At 50.4% G+C, this 21392-nt stretch overlaps 1 protein-coding gene and 1 long non-coding RNA gene across 3 annotated transcripts in view; one reads left to right on the top strand and one right to left on the bottom strand.

The window, feature by feature from the left end:
* Positions 1-21392, top strand: part of casz1 (castor zinc finger 1) — a 203137-nt gene that overhangs the window by 128059 nt on the left and 53686 nt on the right. The window lies entirely within an intron of this gene.
* The window catches only part of LOC108923269 (uncharacterized), a 42119-nt gene continuing 23145 nt past the window's right edge, over positions 2419-21392 (bottom strand). The window contains exons 3-4 of the long non-coding RNA XR_001965212.2: positions 14774-14891; positions 2419-4879 (exon numbers count right to left, since the gene is read on the bottom strand). This is a non-coding gene — a long non-coding RNA (uncharacterized LOC108923269). The remainder of the gene's footprint in view (positions 4880-14773; positions 14892-21392) is intronic.

Raw genomic sequence — 21392 nt, 5'->3', positions numbered from 1 at the left:
CATTCATTCCGTTCTTAATCTCTATTGTGAAGAGATAGAAAAGTGTAACTAAACACATTAGGTGTATTTTCTAATCGCTCAATTACTACAGTATAATCATTACTGTATGCCTTTCAAATGTAAACAATTAGGGCTGCATTTTGGAGGTATGAACATTCAGACAGACAAAGTCAAGCCGAACGTCTCGCGGGCGAGAAAAGAGTGTCTTCCAGGCAAAGTCGGGAGAGCGGCCGGCGTTCTCTTCCACGATCTAACATATGAAATTATAATTTCATGCAAAGCAGTAGAGAGAAATAATCTCCTCTTGTTGATACGGCATATAAGAGAGAAAAGAGGAGTATGAAGAGGCAATTAGCAGAGTGTAAAATACTTTAGTACGTCTGTCTGAAAGCTGGAGCACCGGCGGTCTGGAATGAATTTGCATGCTTCGCTTATCGAAGCACACTTATTAGGGTGTCTGAAAGGAAGATTAAGCCGGCACAAAATGTGACGACTAATCCTTTTAAACATGGCAGGGGTCTTTAAGGTGTACACCACCCGAACACGCAGGTTAAAAGCAGGGTGGTCACCGGCGGCGGCGGCGGCGTGCGCGCCCTCCACACTCGGAAGAGACCGCTAGCGAGCGAGCAGGACCTCTGCGGCTCGGCTGCGAACGTATCGTGCTGGACGGACGGCCGGGGGGAGAAGGCAAGAGGGGGACCGTTATCTGAAGAGCAGGGAGTTCTGTAGGAAAGACGGCCAGGGGCCAGTGTGTCTCTCCCTGTGTGTGCGTGTGTGTGTGAGAGAGAGAGAGAGAGAGAGAGAGAGAGTGGGGGGAGCTGTGGCTATCAGCTAAGAGGTGAGGATTGTAGTGATTGTAGCTGCTCATATACAGAGACTTTATCTCTGTCAGGAAATCTCTTATCGCAGACAAAAACAAAAGAGAGGGCTGGAAGCCGTAATAACGGCGCGCCTCCTGGGTGGTCTGCGAAGGCCTGCTCGGCCTCAGCGAAATGTTTCAATCAAGCCGTCGCACCGCGTTACGGGAACTTCGACAGCCGGTCGACTGAGGTTATCAATCTCGAAAAAGCCCGTTCTGAAATTTGGGCTCAGTGAAATGAGTGTGAAGTAAATTCCCACTTTGACTGGGCGTCTTGGCGCGTTACCGCGGTCCACTTTGCGCTCTCCGGTGTCCCATTAGGGCCCCGGTTAGGCCGCGAGCCGTGCCGCCATTCTAAAGCCGAACTTTCCCGACAGGAAATTACCGCTTGCCGAGCCCGTTGGCCCCATGATCCGAGTCTCCTCGACACCCCCACACCCCCGCTCCCTCTCCCACCCCCCCGGGCCGTCTCCTTTTCAAAAATAAAGTCAAAATAAACGTGTACTTATTTCTCCTGGATCACTGCGGGCACCGGAGGGTGTTTGCTCTTCTGGGCTCTAGAGGCGGCGTGCCGAACGCCCCCCACCCCCCGTAATTGAGCACAAACACGGCCCCCGTGTTCGGAGGCCCCCTTCCACAGATTTTGATCTTTTTTTTTATGTGACATTCTATTCAGTTGGGTCAGTAGCAGGCAGCACCAACAATAATTACTGTCTGTACATGATAAATTTGAGTCCCAGCTGTTCTGTTCTGTCAGCGGCAGCAGACGGGGGTGGGCAGGAGCGCAGGAGCCGGTCGGTTTTTTTGCCGTTTGACTGAATTTTTTTTTTTTTTAAACTCCTGAAACCTGATAGGATTACATGGACTTAGGGCCACACCTGTTAAGAGCCTGTTAACGGAGCAGTTGGCTCTCGCAGCCGGGGACTTAGTGCCTCTTTTTTCCTGCTCCTTTTCATCCCCCTTTGTGAGGTTCTCCTTGGTGTGACACCAGCAATCCCCCCATCCCCCACCGAGGGGTAGGTGCGGGGGCGCAAGTGACTGGGGGGGGGGGTCCATCGTGGGACACTGTAAACCCCCCTCACTCGTGGCACAAGGCGTGGCTGGGGTGGTGGGCCCAGGTGTATTCCTTTTCTTCCGTCACTTTAGGTCCAATAAACAACGAGAATCACAAGGCAAAGTTGCTGAAAACCTTAGCATGCTTTCGGGGGGGTGGGGGGGGGGAATGTCCGCTGTCCTCTCGGATATTTGTAAAATGACTCGAACGCGTCGTCAGCGATCTGACAAACGCACCACGCGACACCGCGTCGACGTCTTCTTATTTTTGCACTTTTATGCTCATCTATTCATATGGTGTGAGTAATGAATGAAAGGCGTCGTGGCCTCGGCCCGACGCGATCTGGAACGCGCTCCTTGAGAGCCAGCAGCGCGGGAGAGGAGCCCCGGGAAAAAAAAACAGGAAACGAGGAACAAGACGAGGCTCGCACAGCTATCCTTTTATTGTAGCGCTTTTCAGTTGGGCTGGAAAAATATTAATTGTGGGGGGGGGGGGGGGGGGGGGGACAATGGAAAAAGCGCAGCTGTGGCAAAGCGAGAGGGACATTGCCGTAAAGTGCAGCTGTCAAGCTGTACGCGGAGGCACCTCAGCGCACACGTTCGACTGCCTTTCCTCTCGCTCGCGTGCGTGAGAAAAACGTGTCCTCGGTGGCGCAAGTCGCCCCGTTGAGCGTGATCGGTCCCGCTGCAGCGTCTCTTCCCTTATTTGGCGAGACCCTGGGATCGCGCGGAAAAGCACAGTTGTGCAAAGCGCACGCTTCTTCCTCGGAGGCCCCTGACACCTGTCTTCCATTGTGCCGGAATCTTCTATATTTGGCCAGAAGCGGAGCGCTATCGATTGGCCTGGAGGTCGCTGTTCCCAGCGGCGGGGGTGCGGGCCGCATCTTCCGACACGTTTGGCACAAGTGCTCTTCTCTGGATCGCGCTCCGCAGCAGCGCCGATTTGCCGGCGAGATCCTACGTGTGACCTCCAGCGAAAGTGGTTTTTTCGTGCGCAGGAGGGCACAAAATAAGGAGGAGCAGTGATACGAAATTTGGGGCAATGATAACACACGCCAGGGGACTGGGTGATGAGGATGAGGGGAGCGCAGCACAGTAAGTTTTGAATTGTCCTCGTACCACGGTAAACCGCGGTCCGTGTGTCTTTAAGACCTGGCTCCATACCCGGTGCGCCCGTGAGGCTGGACGCGTGGCGTCTGCAAGACCACCACCTGATCTTTCCTTCTGAGTAACATAACCAGTCAAGGTCTTAATTGTTTGGAAAATATTGGAAGCCCCCCTCTCGGGCCGCTCTCATGCTCCCTCCCCCCACCCCGTCCCCCCGATTCATTTCGCCGCCTGTCCTCGGATACTGGAAAATGGCGTTAATTTTTTTATTACCTGTTTGACTCTCCAGCCTTATTACTGAAGCCCCTTAATGTTCTCCGTAACCGTGGAAACCAGATGAATAAACGTCCGCAAAAGAAAATGAGATGATTAAACAGGTCACCCTTGCAAAACAAATTCGCTTGGTCGAGCGCAATTTGTGTACCAAGCTGCTGTCTTAACAGTTTGCTAACAAGGGGATTGTTCATCAGGGCAACAACTAAAGGAAAGAAAGAAAGAAAGAAAGAAAAAGAAAGAAAGAAAAGGAAAGAAAAAAGAAAGAAAGGAAACGAGGAGGAATGAATAAAGGAAACTCGGAAAGCCCTTCCTTTGTACATCTCAAAAGACGTGATTGAAAAGGAAGGCTGTTTATTTTTCTTAAGAGATGAAAGACATTATTTGACATCTAGTAACTAACAAGCGTTACTCATCCGCACCCCGGTAAAAAGGGTTTCTCTGGTTTGCATGCATCTCAAATGCTCTTCGGTATAACATGCATCGTTGCATTAAGCTGTCATCTTTCTTTAAAATATTTTTAGTGTCTCACATAATTACTTGCATTGAAAAATTTGTTGCAATTTAGGTGAAATTTTCCATTTCAACTGAAACCACGAATTTACAAGGTTCATGTCGATAAGACGCTCTTGGGCTGGTGTTTGGCAGGACCAAGGCAGGATCATCTGTCGGCTTCGGGGCGAGAAGCGCTCTTCCTCGGGACCAGGGGCTCCCACCGGATGACACAGTCTCACGTGGTCACGTGTCCTCGTCCCCTTCCCATCCCCTCTCTATGACGTCTCCCGCTCTGGCTCATCTTAGTCTTCGTACATACATTCATTTACGTATATGCCAGTTATTAAGGGCACCATATTATTTTTGGTTGCTTAAAATTAAACTTTAAATTTATCTGAAAACTGTTGAGGGGGGAAGTCTGGAGGAGACATTATTACTGTTGATGTATTTTTTAATTTTCCAGCAAGTTCCTTGAGTCAGTAGTCGCCACACGCTAAACACCATTAAAACAAAGTGGACACTTTTTAGACGAAGACGTTCAGGCCGTTCAGGGTACAACTGCATGCTTCCCTTCTGGGAGCTGAGTGTGCAGCCGCCGACTGCGGTGTGCGTTTTCCCAGCGGAGGAGAGCTTCACTTGCCGTCTTTGTTTCCGTCGCTCGGCTTGTTCGCAGTGTCACTCCGAGGCGCTTAGTGACCGTCTTTCATTTAACCCTTCCGCTCCCACTCGGCCCTGCAGCCGCAGCGGAGCAGAGTAGGAGCCCTCGCCCTGGGGGTTCGGCCCGGGCGTGGTGGCGTTGGGCCATCGGGCCGTCGCGTCTTTCGGCGCGTCCTTCATCCCCATGCAGGGGGGTGTCCGCGACGGGGCCTGAAGAGCACTCGTGCATTATTGATGTTTTAATTTGTGCGAATGGCGGAGTCTTTGTTAAGTGATTACGATGTTGTAGAGATAAGAGCACGAGTGCGTTCCAGCACTGAGCCGGAGCCGGCGTCCCTCGGTCCGTCAGTCCGCCTGCCATGCCCTCGGCTCCCGCAGCTCAGCCCAACCGCTTTGGAACGGCCCATTTTTAAAACGTGGAAAATTTCTGTGTGTCTGAGATTAAAAAAAAAAAAAAAAAAAGCCAGTTGATCTTTTGTCCTTTTTTAGGTACACCTCTCCCATTTATGGCTCGCTTTTATAGGTCGTTTACATCCCTTATCAAAAATTATTTGATGTAAATATAATAGAACCAGCCTGAAAAGCCCTATAAGCAAATATTCCACATGGCAGGTTGTGTGCCGACCTTGAGAAAGAATGCAAAGTTATAATACCTCATGCAAGAAAAACAAACCCATAAAATAATAGCAGGGAAAGTTGGGCACTTTAGGTAAATGTGTGAGAGACTGTTTTTTTTTGTTTTTAATTTTTATATGGCACGATTAGCGTAGGGACACATACGTAATGATAAAGTTTTCCATGACGTGCGTTTTGCTGTAATTCATTGTCACACGTTGGGGCCGCACCGTTCCGGAACACATGGGGAAAAGAACATGAAATAACGAACACAAAAAGGAAAGTCGAGAGCAGAAAAGACGATGTCTGATGATCTGTTGAATGGGGACGGTACCGGCAGAGCGGGCGTGGTCTCGACGTGCCGTCTGCTGCGAGCGGAGAGCTCAACTTCAGTTAAAGTGTGTAAAGGGGTGAATGGATAGGGGTTGGAACCGTACGTGCGCCTCACTGTGTTTGGACCGGGAGCGCGGAGGCCTCTCCAGATGCTCAAGGCCTTTGGTAGCAGCCCAGGTTTTTACGGCAGAGCCAAATTTAGCCCCCGCTCCGGCGGCAGATGTGGAGCGTTAGCGCTTGTAAAGACGGCAGTCGGTCCCCGCGATCGGGAATCCGGACCGCGCGGCACTCCCGCTGCCTCCGCGGCCCTGCGACGAGAGCATCGCGGCGAATTAGCTCGCCTGCTCCCCAAGCGCGGGCGCTTTCATTAAACCATCCACTAAATTCAGCAGCTTTGTGAGGGAACGCGCAGAGGAAAAAAGGCTTGCATTATTTTCCTTTCTGATATCATTTGCAGAGAGCGGAATAGTGCCTTTATTGTGCGCCGGGAGAAAAGAGCAAGAAAGTGGCCCTGAAAATAGAATTTCAATTAGCCGTGTAGTCAGAACCTGCCTGCTTTAATAGGGGCTTTTTCTCGCAGAGAATACGGCACTTTTGCAGGATAAAATGAGCGCAAATGTTTTTAAGTGAATAGGAGGCCCTTTATTGGGGACCCTCGAGAGAAGAAAGGAAGTTTGCCTCCCTCGCGCAGGATTACTGTTCAAATGGACACCAGTTTGAAGCCTCACTGAAGGCACGGGGGGGGGCTGTCACTGTCCCGAAGTGAGGTTTTATCATACGCGAACGTGGGGTTTTGCTGAAGCACGGAAATATATCCCCCTCCCAGGACTGAAACCTAATGCCTGGCCGGGAAAACGAGCCACTATTTTAACGAGTTTCTGTGTGACAGATGACATTTAGGCCATCTATTGGATCACATTGCTCCGACATTATCTCACTAAGCCCCGCGTTTATTAATAATTAATTAAAATGTAGTGACAGCGCTGATACAGAATGCCGTAAAGAAACAACATTTTTAGTGCCTGTTTGGCAGCTTCTTTTTTGCGCTTACCAGCGAACTTGATGCTACCTGGAGCGCTGCGTCGAGAGGCTCGTTCTTGTTTTGATGGCTGCGTGTACCCTGGTAACCAGAGTTTTTTCAGTTGTTACGTGCCTCCTGTTCGTAAGTGTGTTGAGGTGGATATCTGATTCACTTGCGCTAACCACAAGCAGACATGTATACGGCACCTTCCTGGGGATGGTGCAGCTACTTTTCTAATGATGTTTATGACAAATGTTTGCCCTGGGTTATTCTATTTTGACTGTTTGGGGCCTCACTCATTTAATGTGCGACTAACTGTCGGCAAAACTTTGCTGGTAAATGTTTTTTTTTTTCTTTTTTTCTGTGTCATTTCGTTAGTGCGTGAAACACCAGAGGACCTGTGTCAGTAATGATCAAACAGAGTAAAGCAGCGTGACGGTTTATGGTGTAAGAGCTCTTCCTGCTTCGGGTGGCTGGTCCAGCGGCCGACTCCCCCCCCCCCCCCCCCCGGCACGCTGAAGGGTGGCCCACACAGCGTTAGAGCAGGCTTACCTGGGCCACCTGGCAGGGCTGGGATCAATGCAGGGAAAGGGCTGAGTTGGCACCGAGGAGCAGCGACACTCCCTTGGCTTTGTGTCGTGTCCACCTGTTCATGTCTTAGCAACCAGAGAGCTGCCTGGGGCCCCCGCACATGTTTACTGGTGTAACGCGCTCTGGGTGCTGTTTTCATCATTTCGCTCAATATTTCTCATCATTTTAGCCTATATTATTATTTCAGAATACTCGTGTTTATGGTGACTGAGGTGGTATTATTGTTACTATACTAGTTTATTATATTTGTTATGTTTTATGACTTTTTGGGTTTCTCAGGGGTAAATAATTTTAAGAAAATCCTGAGGTTCACATATTTGCCCTGGCTCATGTGGCCAGAAGCAGATGAGTTCATATCTCAATCAAGCCATTAAAAATAGCGTGGGTCCAGTTTCAAGTGCCATCATTTTCTGACCCCGCAAAGCGTTGTAGTCAATTTCCATGACATACCAGGCTGGTATACTAAGTATACACCGAGTACAGAACACTCAGCTTGGCTCGGGAAGTGTCTGCCCGTGTGTGTGCGTGTGGCTGGGAGGTATGCTGTGGGGGGGGGGGGGGGGGTCATGCTCGTGCTTTGCGAGACGGTCTCTGAGAATAGGAGGGCCCGATTTTTCAGTGTTTCAAAATAGTAATTTTGTCCTTATTAATGCCATTAGTGTAACAGTCAGGATGGATCAGATCAGAGATGTCCAAAGTCACTCCCTTCGCTGGGCAGGATGACGGGAGTGTGTCGCCAGTGATTTCCATCAGCGTGCCTTGACGAGCGAACTTTCCGGTGCTTTAGCGTAACTCCGCGAAAGGATGTCAGCCCCGCCTGCCTGGATCCTGTATTTATATATCGGCTCTCGCACTGTATGTGTAGCGAGTTAAAACTGAAAAGGCAGATTGTGGCCTGACTGCTCGGTGCCAGCGTTGCGAGAGAAAACAGTTATCATTTTACACTCTGAACTCCGATGCCCTCGGCGCTGCTGCCCTCTCATGTGTTCGGGAAGACCTTGCTTTTGAACACTGACATCACGCTGCTGAAGCCAGCTGTTCGCATCTCCTAAAGGCTTTTTCATATTTATCTAAAGGTCAGGATGCAAACGGTGGCCGTATTGCGTCCCCCTCTGAACACCTGAAATATTTATTTCGGCAGAGTTCAAGCACAATAAATGCGAAAAGCAGTAGGCTTTGGGGCTGGCTGCCTTTTCGGTCAATTTGCTTACATATCTGCCTGAGAAGAGGACGCTTTCGTGGTGGTTCCTCGGTGAGGTCACTCTTTTATTGTGTCACAGATTACAGCTGGGGACTTTGGTATTGAGCGCGATACTGCAGCGCAGAACCATAAACCTCCAAGGCGCCACGCAGGGAAATGTGTTGCGAGCAGACGTGGATCCGCAGCCACGGTGGCGGATCGTCCCGCGTGGCGCTTCCGGGTGGGAGGGGGAGGACGGGTCCGGCTGGGGACAGCGAAACCCGGGCTGTGTGACACTGTTAATAATGTAGAACTGAGCAAAGCTGTTAATGGGCGCCGCCGTGATTAAAGCTGACAGCGAATGTCACTGGCGTCCTGAACCATCGTGGAAGCGGGTGAGGGGAGCACGGCTGCCGCGCGCCACCGTTTCTGAATTAAACATTCGCTACTTCGCCAAACTTCGGTATCTTTAATAGCCTCCGCTGGAAGCTGGATCGCCCCCACACAAAAGTAGCGCCCTTTCTCTCGCACTCTCGTGGCTGCCTGCCCCCACCAGCAACACTCGCTATCTCCCCCTCTCTGTCGCTGATGTAATTTTCTAAATATTAGGATGGCATTTCAGACTCCAGTTGTTTAGCTTAACAGGTGCACCTCTTGCCTCTTCTCCCCCCCCCACCAACGCTGTAAAAGCGCTGTAGCCAAGAGCGAAATGCCGTGGATTTGGAGCTAGGGCCTTAGAAACAGTTGTCTCCTCGAGTCAAGGATAGAAAGAAAGAAAGGAGAGAGGGCAAGGGGAAAAAAAGGGGTAGCGGGACAGGCAGTTGCTCTTTGAGGTGAGAAATGTGCGAGCAGCTGCCCGGCGCTGTTTGTGGAACAGATCCTTTCTTTCCCCCCCTTTTCAGTAAAGCAGAAATGAACGTTTGTGGCAACTGCAGCTGAGGGCAGCAGATTCCTGGGCTGCGCTCACTCACACATGACCCCAGCGGCGAGGGTCTTCAATGGGGTTAAACACAACAACCACCTCGGCTGCCTCTTCAAACCCTCTCCGAACCTCGACACCCTCCAACGTAATCGTTACTATCACTGGAAGCACAGCGTGTGCACAAGCACTGCTAATTATGACTATCGCTATCGCCTTTGTGTGTCACAATACACATTTTTGTGAATAGCAGCACTACAGATATGACCAAATGAAATAAAGGGGGAAAATAACACGTAGCACGAGTGTAATTTTTCGCCTCGGCGGTAATCTGCACTGTTTCGAACCCCTCCAGTCTTTCGGAAGGGAAGGACTCTCTCCTGGCTTTTGTTCCGCTGAACCCTTCTGGATTTCTGTGCCCGCTTCCCCTTTTCGCGTCCCTCGCTCCCTCTGCCTCCCTCCCCCTCGCTCTCAATCCATCTGCATCATGTCGATCTGTCAGACCGGCAGTGTCTGTTCCAATTAGATTCCACTTAATACACGTAACCTCGATTAACACGCAATCAAGCTCAGATAAATCACGTCCTCAGAGCCCCCTCCCCCTCTTCTCACCCATGTTGCTTTGCATCATCCTGTATCTCCTGTATTATTTGTGCCTCAGCTTCGTCACAATGGATAGTGTCACGCATTACTGGTACCAGACATGTACACCCAAAGCTACAGTAACATCTTCTAAGCTGCCCATGGGATCGTTTTGGACCAATAGGTGCAGCTCTTGCTGAGCAAATAAGCAGCCGTACTGTTGGGCCAACAGGTATAGCTCTTCACGAAATTGCATTTTCGAAAAATGTCATTTCCATCTCAGGCTTTGTGACCTTCTAATGGCTCGAAGAGGGGATTCGTTTACAAGTTTAGAAGCGCCTTTCTTGTTTTAAGGCAACATCTTCCAAGGAATTTCTTTTAGGGTTCTTGCTAACCCTAACAAACTAGGTTGACTTGGGTGGTTTCTAACCCTAACTTAGAAGGCACCCAAGAAGCCAACCAACACTAACGAACTAGTTTGATTTCTGGGGTGGTTTGCAAGCTGAACAAACTAGGTTGTCTTCTTGAGTGGTTTCTAACCTAAACTAGGTTGGTTTCTTTTGTGGATTCCAACCTTAACAAACTAGATTGCCTTCTTGAGCGGTTTATAGGCCTAGTAAGCTAGTACGCCCTCTTTGGTTGCCTTCTAGGTCGAGCTCTTAGCTGCTTGGACGCTGACTTGCCTTCCAGTCCACCAGCAGGGCTGCCTGCCAGGCTGTTGTAGAACATCTGAGCTCCATACTCCACTCCAAAGAGATCTCAATGAAGAACTGGCGACTGCATGTTGTAGGGCTGTGCCAGGCGAATCGCTCCATTAATTTCAGAACTCACGAAAGTTAACTTTTGTGTTGTAAACTACAACAACACAGAACAAAAAGTTAGATCCAGCGGAACTGTAGTCTTTTTCAGAGAAGTTAATAATTCACAATGCACATGCTAATTGGGCAAATGTTGGTTCAGGAAAGATAAAAAACAACAACTAAAAATACAAACGAAAAAAAATAACCCAGGGCAACAAAACAGCAGACGCAGCACTCTGCAGTCTTGTTTTATTAATCGTGGCAAAAGTGCTAACATTGCCATGTTTAAGAGATTAGTGCTTTAATAACTGGGGTTTAAAGTGCGGCCACATCCATGAAGCGATCCTGTCTGAATTGATAGCTCCTGTGTTCTCACTCCTACTCGCCTGCATCTGGGGGGCGGGGGGAGCTATAACAACGTAACCTCATAATTTCAGTGGCTCATCTTGGTGCTCGCACGGACTCTGCAGAGTGCCAAGCTCTGTTCTCTAGCTCTTCTCTACGGTGCCCCCTGGTGCACCGGAGGAAGAAGTGACCGCACGATGGCGACGTCCCCGTAAGCTTCACATCTGCGTCTGTGCCGGAGAGCCTCGCGAGCTGTCCTCAGCACCGGTTAATTGACATGTGGAGGAATCGTGCCCCACATCTGAACTTTCTTGCAAGCTCATGCAGCATGCCAGTACACCCAAGGAACCAAAATGCCTTCTGGACGAGCTGAAAACGTAACGTGTGGCTCATTTTCCATGTATGCAAATAAGTATGCAAAGTTACTCTTCCAGAAAAATTACCCCCTTTCTCTTGAAAAACGAAATACAGGAGTCTGAGTATGGATTTTGTGATTCCCGCAGTCGAGGCCAAATCAAACATTTTAAACTTGTAAGGCTGAAACTCGAAGTACACAAAGTGTTTTAAGTGCATTTTCTTTCTTTCCTGTCAAGAATCACTCTGAGCGACTCATACTTTTCATGTCTCTGCCTTTTTCATTCCAGGTGTAGGATTCAGCTTTTGGCCACATGTTTTATCTTTGTGTTTTGCACTTCTGTCATGTTGTCTGTTGAACACCAAATCCCTCTGGCCTTTGCCTATCGTATGCTTTCCTGTCTTTACAGAAACAATTTTCACTAAGTTCACAGTTAACAGAGAAGAGCAATATGTTAACGCTTGTTCAAATTTGGATATAATTCGAAGCAGTGAGCGCTCCAGTCGGCAGCTTCCTCATTTTGCACGTTATTTGTAATTGTGGCCCGTATTGTTGGACGGGTAGCTGTAACAAAGGAGACACTTCTACCCCAGTGCCCTTTTTGTGCCACAGAGCCACAGTCAAAACAACGTGTCACTGTGTCTTTAAAGGAAGCGCCGTTTTCCCAAAAAAAGTTCTCGGAATTTTTTTTTTCTTCTCAGAAAAATAGGGAATAACACTGATTAGTTTTAGCAGCTTGAGCCAGGCGATGGGCGAATATAATAAGTGTTTTCGCAGACGTCACCCGTGATTATCTCATCTTTGCATTTTGGGTGAATGCGGTGGATTTAGAGTCTGCTCTTCCATTGTGCTGACATCACTGTTTAACAAGCAAAATTAAATCACGGCTAAAATCATTTCAAACTCTCCCAGAGTCCATCCCAAAGAGCCAAACAATGAACGTCTGGGAAATTTAAAGGCAGCGCTTCCAACGCATGGGGAGTTTGAGCTGGGGGGTTTTGTCTGCGAGGGGGACGGGGGTAAATATACTCTTTCCCTGGGTAATTGGAAGAGCAGGAGACAATATTAAACTGTTTTTGTGCAGTCATAAAAATATGGCACGATATACGGAGCATTTCAGAGTTCACTGGTTCAGACATGATCTGTATTTCTGGTTTGTACCTTTTGAGATGGGAATGCTAAAACTTACCCTACTGTGGTAAATACATGCTTCGTGAAAAGAGCTCTTGGCATCACTATGTACCCATTTTTATAGTTTTTACGGTTACAGACTTAAATTTAGGTTAAGGACTCGTGAATGAACTGACGAATCAATTATTTTCGGGGAAATACTTTTCAGTAAAATTCCGGTGGGAATTGATCATTTTACTCAAACAATTGCTTTATGTCCTATTTTCTAGTGAAGCGTGGCGTGCCCTACTGAACGGTGACCGAAATGCATTGTGGGAAGGGCTGGCGAACAGTGGAATAGAGAAGCGTGCCAGGGGGGCTCGCAGCGGAGATTTGGCCTGAGGGGAGACGGGAGCAGGAAAAGAGCGAGATGCGGGGCAGTGAGAACTCAGCAGGCCACTTAATCGGGGCGGTGGGAGTTGGGGGGGGTGCTGGGTGCGACTCGGCGAGGTGGGATCTGACAGGATTATCCAAGCCCAAGTGAGCAAGACTAGTAGGTGGGTGGTGGAGGGCGGCGGTGGGCGGGAGAGCTGCTGCTGCAGACAAGGGCCCCTTTCAGCAACAGGGTTCATTCCCTGTACCGCTAACCTGACATCCACCCCCCCCCCAAGTCCGGGGGAGCGCTGCGATGGTCGGGTGAGGGGGGGGGAGATGTGCTGGTGAGTGTGAGTTGGAAATTATCCTATTAAATTGAATTAAAGAGGCAGTCTTAATTTACCCCAAGAATGATGGATTTGGATAATTAACAGCGTTAATGGGGAATGGTTAAAAAGGGCAGGGTAGCGTAGGGGGCGACATGGAGAGCAGGGACAGGTCAGGCCCAGAACACACCCTACTGGGGGCATCGCAGCAGGCCTTGCTCACCACCACTGTTTCCCAGCTCCAGAACCTCTCTCCCAAACTTACACCTAACCCTCCCTGCTGGAGGCACATCAGAGAGGCACGATAACCACTGTAGTGGGCAGTGGATCACATCTCCTGTGAGTAAACCTGGTAAAACATCGTCATCTACTGTGTGACCACGTACCTATTCGCGGCCACACCTTGGACTGGAAACGAGGGCGCCGGCCGTGAAAGTGCATTTTGGCTCCTCCGCGCCAGAGGGTTTCGGGGGCGGGAGGGGAGGTCATTTGCGACTGCCCCCGGACTGTATCTGCATGTCCTTAATTCCTGCTGATGTGCAGGCCTCCGAAAACGGGCCCCCCCCCCCCCACGGACGCTGCTCACAGGCAGCCGCACAACACGCCGTGTCGCACCATAATCCGCATCTTGTCCTTTGTGGGGCAAATAGGTAACCGTGCAAAAAGACCAGTAACCATCCATTGACAAGCATGCTCAGTCTTGCTTCAAATGATACCCATAATTGTACCCCTCCCCTGGATGTACAGTTTTAGTCGGATGAGCCAATGTCGCCGCGACCAGATGAATCCGTCTTGGTTCTCTCACCCTATTGCCCCCCCCCCACGACCCCAGCACCACCCCCCGGACAGCAGGCACCGAGTCTGTTTGCCAACCTAAGCGTAGCACAGGGAGGACCGTCTCCAATGCAGAATCATTTTTATGTTACTTTTATCCTTTCAAAAACTAACACGACTGCAAGGGTGGGGGGTTAAAAAAAAAAAAAAAGAAAAAACAACCCCATCAGGCGACAGGCCGTTTGCTTAGCAAGAGCTGACAGTCTTTGTGTATGTAAATGAAGAATTTAGACTAATGGAGTTGAACCATTTCTAATTTTGTGATGGCAAGAGGATTTTGATTGAAAGTAATTAAGCAAGCTAGCTGTAAAATTAATTAAAGCAAAAGGAGCGGGTTGGGGGGGGATTTTTATTGGATTGGATAGCGATATAGCTGCTGTCAGGCAGAGGGACAAATGGGGGTGACCTGGATTCGCTGCCCTCCCCCCTCCCACTCGGGACTTTTATGTCACTTTAATCTCCTTAGAGCGGCTGGTGTGCATTTGTTCGAAATAATCAAGGAAATATGGTCAGAAATTGTCAGCTTTCAGATCTAATTTACCTGACAGCCTCGCGAGTGTGTGTGTGTGTGCGCGCGCGCGCAGCAGATTTTCTTCCTCCCTCTCGTCGGCTTTCTGGAAAATGCTTTTGACAGTCTTGAGACGTCTTGGCTCATCACAGGGGGGAAAAAGGGGAAAGATAAGAAAGTTGGTGGTGTCGCGATGCGTCGCACAACACTCAGCACGGCCACCGGCACCCGAGCTCCTGCCGCAGATGCGCGCGCGCACACACACACACACACACACACACACACACACACACACACAGCATAGCTGTGACATGGCTCGACAGACACCAGGGGAGCAGTTTGACCACCTCCCTGCACCCACAAGAGACTAAGCTCTCCGCTATGCTGCTCCATCCGTGGGCCCTTCCCACGACCAGGACAGGACTTCTTACTCACGCGTCGCACTTCTGCTCCCTCTTTGTCCTCCTGCTTAGTTACTCAGCCCTTTTCTGCGAGTGTTGCGCTCCTTCCTGAGTCGGAGGATCAGCGGGGCGCGTAGCACATGAACTGGCACCTAAAGCAGCAAAACAAATAAGAAAAGAAACAAGCAAGAGAAGAGTAAGGAAGAGGACGCGTTGACAGAGTGATGAGACATCGCAGTCAACGTGAAGTGCGGACAAAGCCAAAGTGGCTGAGAAGAGGCCCGGGTGCGAAGGAGCGCCGTCCCTCTGCGGCCCGGAGCACACTTCCTCCCCGGGGTTCTGGAAGCTGACCCATTGCGATGACACCGCCCCGCTCGGCCTCTCGAACCCCCTGACGCGGGCCTTAATTAAAGTGAGCCCCAGCCGGTCCTGTGGCGACTCAGGCTCACCACGGTTGGGGGGGTTGTGCGTGGACGCTGCTGGGACCGGAGAGATCGGACCCCTGGCAGAGTTAAAGCCATCGCAAAACACAGTGGGGAGCAGGGAGCTCACGATGGAGCATCTGCCCATCGCACTCCCCAATGAAGCTCCCTTAAACACTGCAACCCCTTTATCAATTAAAGCAATAGAAGGAGGAACAAAGACTCCCCCCGTAATTAAAATGGGCGTCTCAGGAGACATGGCTGATTCCTGCATCCCCGCTCATCTGCATCTCCGGGGAGAGAGGGGGCAGGGCTATGTCAGGCACCCAAGTGCAGCTCAAACCCGCAGAGTTCGCTTCTGAAGCGCATCCCGACAGAGCCCACAGCCATCCCCATGTCCCAGCACTGGGGAGGGGGGTCGGGGGGGGGGCAGAGGGGTCTCACCCTTGGGACTCTGGGAGATTGTACCTGTGTCGTTTCCTCCACTGCTCTTACTGGGCGAGTGTGTGTGTGTGAAGGAGCAATAGTGTAGGCGAGACAGTCAGAAAAAGGGAGGAGAGAGAGAGAGAGAGAGAGACACCTTTGACTGCCAGCCGTGCTTTTTGATCGAAATTAGTTTCACACAATATGTAAATTCCTGCGTGTGAAAAAGGGGGCCTTTAAGTGACAGGTTGATATGTGATTAAACGACAATTAGAGTGCTGGAAGCGAGCGACGCCGCCAGGTCAAGTGCTCCACCACAGAGCTAACAGGTAGCGTGCGATGGAGGCACTGCTGCCGGGAGGGGGGTGCAGAGCGAGCAGAACCCAAAACAAATTAGCAGCCGGGCCGGTGTCAATAAAACGCCACAACGGGGCTCGCGTCCCCGGTGCCAGGAGCCGGGGGGCCCTGTTCCCCTGCCTGACGGTTTTAATACTGTGTCACATGGTTACCTGCCCCCCAGTCGTCATCACACACACACACACACACACACACTGACCTGCCCTCCAGTCATCACACACACACAGTGAATGTCAAGGGGCTGAGGACCGGATCCCTGATGGCGGGAGCCACGCTGAATCGTCCACCAAGGGAGCAGAGCTGAATCCCGGCCTTCACCTCACCACGCAGCAGATGGCCGCGGCCCATAATCCCGTTTGGTGCTGCAGTGGGCACTTGCTCCCGAACATCTTCTGCAAAGCCCTGAAAACTTGAGCTACTTTTCGTCCCGTTGACCCGCGTGGCCAAGGTGCTGGCAGCTGTCAGACTCGGTTAGCTCTATGTTTTTCTCTCTCTCTCTCTCTCTCTCTCTCTCACACACACACACACACACACACACACACACACACACACACACACACGCCCCCCCCCCAAACGCATGCTGCGGTTGAGATCCGGTCAGGAGCACGCATGGCGACGCTTCCAGCGTGTCGGTTGCGATAGCAGCACGTCTCCTGCTTTTGCAACCGTTGGTCAGGCACAGAGTTGCCGTGCCGTCACGGACACCACAGATGGCCTCTCCTCAACTAAGAGGCTTACATTTCATCAGCGCTCACCTTCATTGTTGTCAGTTATGATTAATACGGCGGGGCCTTTTCTCCTCCTTTCTCTACACGCCGCTCGGCTGTTTTCGCTCACTTGTTGTAATCCGCCTGTAGCAAAGTTGGTTATAAAGGTTATTTCGACACGGTGATTTCAGTGATTTCAAAAGTCGGCGGGGAGAGGGAGGGGCATTCCGACTGCAATCAGAAAGAAATAGAGACGCGGAAAAAAAGAGGAGGATTTGCAAAATAACTCAGCAAGAATTGGAAATTACCTCCGTCCACAAGCACAGACTTGCTTTTTTGATCTGTAGCTCGGCACCGAGCAGGCAATGAGCGACACTCATTCCGAGTCGTGCAGAAATTTGTTCGAAGCCGTTTCTTGTCCTCCTTGAGCAAGACGCCAATGGCCAAGCGTAAACAAAAATAGCAACGGGCGGATTTTGTTTTCCCGCACATCTCCGAGCGCGACGTATCTAAGATATTTATACGAAGTCTAAGAGGGTGCTGTCCATTTGCAGCGGATGCTAATGAAATGTTAATAACACAGAGCAGGCGGAGCACGCTGTTGTTCTCCAGAAGATAAAACCTCACGATGGCAATGACTCCTCTAATGGAATTTTAAAGAATTTAAAGACTTTTTTTACACGCTCCTCAGAAGGCCAAGACGGGCGTTGTGCACACATGCTCGCAAGTCTTTGCCTTTCTGGAGCTGAGCGGTCTGGAGTCAGTGATTGAAAATATCTGACCCGTACCCAGCCCCCCCCTCAATAAATAAAAAAATAAATAGAAAAGACTGAAAGACTTTGACCGCACTCGAGGGGAGGTGTTTGAGCGTCGTGGTGTTTAAAGACTCGAGTCACAGCGGCTCGCTGGGAATTGTACTAAATGCCGGTGATTAAATTAAAAATCAGTCACCCGAATGTTTCAGAGCGCCGCCACCTCCATCACCTCTAGGTCTTATTAATTCTCCTCTGTAAATAGAGCCGAGGCTGAACTTTATTGTAACCTGTGTCTTACAATCTTTCTGTGCCCTTCCTAGGAACCTGACGCAACTAATTAGAAGCGAGCTGTTTAAGAGCTGTTCACTTGTAGCAACTGATGATATTATTATACTTTTATATCTCTTGGTAATCTGGACCATGTTGCACCAGGGAGTGGGCGGCAGCCAGGTTCTCTGCACGACGACGTGAATTATGACTCGTTTGGGTTTCTGCTATAATATCCCCACGTGGCTTCCTGTTCTTGGCAGCCGGCGCTCAGGTGCCGGTGGCAGCGCGGTGACGAAGTTGGGCCCACATAGGAATGGATGCGCTCGCTGTTTGCCAGCCTTTGGCTGATCTTGAACGGATGAGTGCCAGTGACAAGGAGTTCTGCGCCGGACTATTTCGAGACCGAAATGCGATTGTTTTAATACCTTAATCCAGCTGTCCTTGGCATTCGGGATGCGGAAGAAACGCCCTGACAATTTCAGCGGCGCTCCAAACCTGCCCCGTTCCACCACCGCAACGACGGTGCGAAGGGGGGGGGGGGGGGGGGGACAAAAATTAAGCCGTAAGCGGTACGGGTTTCGTAGGAAGCCCTGTGCCGTTCAGCGTTCCAACACAGCACGACCCATGGAAGGTCCCACCAAGCCAGAGCTGCGGGAATTAGAAATATATGTGCGCAGAGAAGCTGTGCATTGTCACCACTATAAAGGGAAGAGATTAATCAGCTTGTTGTTTTCCTAACTGTGTCGTGCTACGTCCGTGATCGTATGCAAACACAAGAATATTTTCCTTTAATTATTTTCTTCTCCAAACGCCTCCTCCCGCGACCGTCCACCCAAAACAAACAAACAGCGCTCAGTGTGTTTAATTATTGTCACTAAGTGTATTCTTCTTGACTGGCTGCTAATGTGTTGGGGCCTAGCTGTCAGACGCGAGCCTGGGACACCAGCAGTCGAGCGAGCGAACGACCGACCGACCGGCCGGCCGGCCGGCCGGCCCAGCGATAGCCCCCTGAGGGACAGTTAACCCTCAAAGCTCCCCTCGTCTGACCCGGCTGCGGGAACCCGCTGTGACATGGAAAGGTGGAGGGGGCGGGGGCCGGGGGGGCCGCGGCCCGGCCCTTGATAGTAATGCTTGTTGATGGTTTCAGAGATACTTCATTTGGGAAGAAGGGCTCATTAAGTGCTGTGTTCATCAGGAGCCAGGCATGTTGGGGCCCAGAGGAAACTACTGAACGCAGAGTGCATTAGGAGGCCTGCAGAGACGTCCTCTTCCCTCCATCCGCCCCCGTTTATATATCTAATGCACTTCCAGGGGAATAGAAAATAGGGGTCAATAATTATGCATTTTAATAATTAACTTGGGTCCAGCTTAATTGTGCTTTTTAAGGCCTCTGACATGTATGTGGTGCTTTGTTGCTCCGCTGGCCTGGGACACGGGGAAGCCAAAGGTATCGGAAGCCTACGCTTCAGACCTTAACTTCTTTGCCTCATAACCTTTATGTGTTTTTTTTTTTTAATTCACTGAATTTGATTCAACTATATGGATTTGTTTTCCTAGCTTGCCCTCTGAAATTGATTTGAACCTACGACCTATGTAGGGTTGTGTGTGTGTGTGTGTGTGTGTGTGTACGGGGGGGAGAGCGAATATGGAAGAACTGGTCCAAACTGGCTTTTTATAGTGGTGTGGCATGATGACCCTGTATGAGAGTGTAATATGAGAGCCTCAAGTCTTTGGGGGGGGGGGGGGGGGGGGAATTGTGGGTAGGATGTGTACATCGAGAGGCAAACAGCACTATAGAGGAGAAATACACTGAAGCACCTGGTCTGCGAGAGGGGGAGTCTCAAGGTGTGTGTGAGAGAGAGAGCGAGCGAGCGAGCGAGCGATGGACACTGCTCTCTGGGATATGCACTTTACAGGTTTTGGGAGGATTTTATTTGGCGCAGTCTGGCCATCGGCGCTCTAGCCAAACCGGCTGGCCTTGCCCGTGTAATTATTGTTTAAACTCTAATAGCAAGCCTTCGGGACAGGAAGGCCTCCTTTAGGGCCCCTCCTGTGTAAACACCCTAATGGGGGGGCCACTCGTGAACCCCAGCCTGTTATTCACTGTGGGAATGTTTACTTTGGGACACAAGCGTGTTATTGTTGTCACATTGATCACAGTGAAAACCAAAAAAATATACGTATGTGTATCAAGATTGTCTCTCGGAGTCACCACACCGTGTTTTACACCCAGGAACGCTCCCGAATCATTCAGTCGGCTGCGTTTCCCTCCATAAGCGGTCATTTCCGCGTTTGAAATGATTTTTTCGTCAGTCTGCCTCTGTGATTTTGCTCGTTTTATTTTTTTTTTTTTTGGTTTCAGCTCTAATTCTCCTCAGTTTGGGCACAAACACTGTCAGGCATTAAGTACACCCACAATTTTACATGACTGCAGTTTTGTGCTGCCAAGCCAACTTAGTGTGGGAGCTGCTTGCGAACATTGTAATTAGTGTCGCGGAATTCATATAGTGATACATAAAATAGTGTTTATGCAGGCTACCATTTCTGTGTCTTGTATTGTGTGCGGCGGTGGGGGTTGGGGGGGGGGGGGCAGAAATCGTGTTTTGAAACGTGATGTCGCGTCAGGGCTGCGAGAGGAGAACCGCGGCGCAAAAACATTCGGCTTCCCCGGGCCCTGCGGATCTCCCTGGGCGGACACGCCCACGCACCAATAAACATAAAACGCTAATTTGATAGCTCCCCTCGTCCCGTACGAGTCTCCACACGGAGAACGGCGAGGGGGGAACGCGGCGCTTTGTCAAAGGCTGACATGCGTAGCCGAGACGGGGAAACCCCGCAGCGCATTTGCGTCGCCGGCCCGTTCACAGGAAGTGCAAGGGCTTTGAAACGAGATTACCCGGCGCGGCCGCGTGTGCCGCCGCGCATAATTACACGGCAACACCGATACTGACGGTCCACTCGCGAGCTGTACATCGGATCCCTGGGACAGCCGGGAAACAGGACAAGTCTCATCCAACAGCTATAAGCACAACAGCTAGGCCCTACAGTGCGATATCAATGTACGTACGACCATTGCACAGAGATCTACCAACCCTGTCTAAAATCCAACATGAAAACATGTCCGAACCGACAGGTACACCCTGTTCTAACCCAACCCTAAACACCGTCCAAACCCAGTTTCTAAACTCTGTCCGACCCCAAGGCCAAAACCCTGCCCTAACCCCTAACCACTGTCTGAACCCAACACTATAACCGTTCCAAATGCCGGCCCTAAACCATGTCCAAATCCTGGGACTAAACCCTGTCCAAACTTTGAACTACACCCTAACCCTAACCCAACCTTAAACACTGTCCAACCCCAACACTACAACCAATCCAAACCCTAGGATAACCATAACCCTCAACCCTGTCCTAACCCTAACCCAACACTAACACCAGTCCAAACGGTGGCCCTAAACCATGTCCAAATCCTGGGCATAAAACCTGTTCAAACCCAACTCCAAACCCTCGGCCAAAAAGTTATGCAAACCCAACCGTAAACCCTGACCAAACCGAACCCTAGACCTGTCCAGACTCCACCGTGACCTCGTGACTAATCAAACACATTTGCGTGGAGGTACACACTGCTTGTATTGGCTCACCTCACACATTTTTAACAGCCTCCTTCAGAAACGCTCTCTCTCACCGAGGGGCAAAGGGATACTTGGCAAAGAGGGACG

The sequence above is a fragment of the Scleropages formosus genome, chromosome 2 (assembly GCF_900964775.1).
Source record: "Scleropages formosus chromosome 2, fSclFor1.1, whole genome shotgun sequence".
Taxonomy (NCBI): domain Eukaryota; kingdom Metazoa; phylum Chordata; class Actinopteri; order Osteoglossiformes; family Osteoglossidae; genus Scleropages; species Scleropages formosus.
Note: the sequence above shows the minus strand (reverse complement) of the source record. Positions and strands in the feature narration are given on the sequence as shown.